The following is a 2,501-nucleotide window of genomic DNA, read 5'->3' as shown; positions in this document are numbered from 1 at the left end:
CACCTCAGTTCAGTTCAGTTGCTCAGTTGTGTTTGACTCTTTGCAATCCCATGGACTGCAGCACTCCAGGTTTCCCTGTCCATCACCAACTCCTGGAGCTTTCTCAGACTCATGTCCATCGAGTCGGTGATGCCATCCAACCATCTCATTCTCTGTCAACCCCTTCTCCTCATTCATTCAGCCTTTCCAGCATCAGGGTCTTCTCCAATGAGCCGGCTGTTTGCATCAGGTAGCTTTGACTAGACGGACCTTTGTCAGTAAAGTAATGTCCCTGCTTTTTAATATGCTGTCTAAGTTTGTCATAGCTTTACTTCCAAGGAGCAAGCTTCTTTTAATTTCATGGTTGAAGTCACCTACCACAGAATAATAACAATTCCTTTCTTATGGCAGCTGTGAAAATGAAACGAGGTGAAGCACGTCCAATGCTTAACAGAGTACACTGTGTTATGAGGGCACGATAACTTAATGAGGTCATTCTCAGTCACTCAGCATGTCTGACTCTTCGCAACCCTATGGACCATATGTAGCCTGTTCAGTTACTGTGTCCATGGGGCTTTCCCAGCAAGAATACTGAAGTGGGTAAAAATACATTTTTGTTTAGTTGCTAAGCTGTGTCCAACTCTTCCAGATCCCACAAACTGTAGCCTGCCAGGCTCCTCTTTCCATGGGATTTCCCAGATAAGTATACTGAAGTGGGTTGCCATTTCCTTCTCCAGGGGATCTTGACAACCCAGGGATTGAACCCAAGTACTTTGCTGGCAACCATATAGTCAAACTATGGTTTTGTCAGCCCTCATGTACAGATGTGAGAGTTGGACCATAAAGAAGACTGAGCACTGAAAACTGATGCTTTCAAATTGTGGTGCTGGAGAAGACTCTTGAGAGTCCCTCGGACTGCAAGGAGATCAAACCAGTCAGCCCTAAAGGAAATAAACCCTGAATATTCATTGGAAAGACTGATGCTGAAGCTCCACTATTTTGGCCAGTTGATGCAAAGTGTGAACTCACTGGAAAAGACCCTGATGCTGGGAGAGACTGAAGGCAAATGGAGAAGGCAGCAGCAGAGGATGAGATGGGTAGACAGCATCACCAACTCAATAGATATGAATTTGAGCGAACTCCAGGAGACAGAGAGGGACAGAGGAGCCAGGGATGCTGCAGTCCATGGGGTTGCAAAGAGTCAGGCACAACTTAGCGAATGAACAACAAGAAGCTTAATAAGGGCACAATTACAGACTATTATTATTATTTCCTTATGCTGAAAATTTTCTGTTTACTGGACTGGACTAATCCTGACTTGACAAGAAAAGAAGGAGCTATAATTACTCCCAATATTTAATTCAGAGACAATAAAACATTGAGTCTAAGGGCACAGGCTTTGTAATAATGTGGGCTCCGTAATACCGGGCACATGATCTTAGACAAGTTATTTAACCTCTAGGGTCCTTTGGACTATGTTACAGACTTGTAATTAGGGCCAAATTAGCCAAATCCTAAATGGCAACCCACTCCAGTATTCTTGCCTGGAAAATCCTATGGACGGAGAAGCCTGGTAGGCTACAGTCCATGGGGTCGCAAAGAGTCGGACACGACTGAGCGAATTCACTTCACTTCATGTACAAAGTGACTTCCCTGGTGGTTCAGACGGTAAAACGTCTGCTTACAATGCGGGAGACCAACGTTCGATCCCTGGGTCGGGAAGATCCCCTGGAGAAGGAAATGGCAACCCACTCCAGTATTCTTGCCTGGAAAATCCCATAGACGGAGGAGCCGGATAGGCTACACTCCACGGGGTGGCAAAGAGTCGGACACGACTGAGCGACTTCACTTTCACTTTCTTTATGTACAAAGTAAGTGTTGAATATTTGTTGAAATACTAAATGTGGATTTTAGACTTAATTCAAATATTCAGTGAACAGCTTGCATAAGATAACTACAATACACCTGTATAAAAAGTCCTTTACTGGCCATTTCTATCTTTTGGGTCTCAGCTCAAATGTTTCCTCCTCAGAGAAAGACCGTCCCTGACCACATCATTGAAAGTGCTTCTCCCACCTCCAGTCACTTATCATCCTGTCTTTACAGCTCTGATAAAGCTCTGAAACTGTCTTATCCATCGGCTGGTTTACCTAATAAGTCTCTGCCACTAGAAAGTAAGCTGCCTAAAAACAGAGATATTTTCTTTACTCCCACCTCCTGCCGCAGGTCTCAACACTGTCTTTCGTAAATCTAGGCGGACTGAGGAAGAACCGGTAAAAGTAAACGGCAGCAGACACCGGCGTCTCAGTCCTCTTAACTCCTTCCAGGCGGAGGAGGACCGCCCCTGCCATCAAAGAGGCCCGCAGAAGGGACCGCCCCCTTATGGGCGTGGCCTCCAATGTTGTGTCGGCCGCGTGCGGGCCGTGTTCCCAGGGAGGCTAGCAACGTCACACGCACGCAGGCCCTGCCCCTTTCCTTTCTCGCCACAGGCGGAGAAAGGGCGTGGCCAGGCGCGAGGACCC

Source organism: Cervus canadensis, chromosome 17 (genome assembly GCF_019320065.1).
Source record: "Cervus canadensis isolate Bull #8, Minnesota chromosome 17, ASM1932006v1, whole genome shotgun sequence".
NCBI lineage: Eukaryota > Metazoa > Chordata > Mammalia > Artiodactyla > Cervidae > Cervus > Cervus canadensis.
This window is presented reverse-complemented; position numbering follows the sequence as displayed.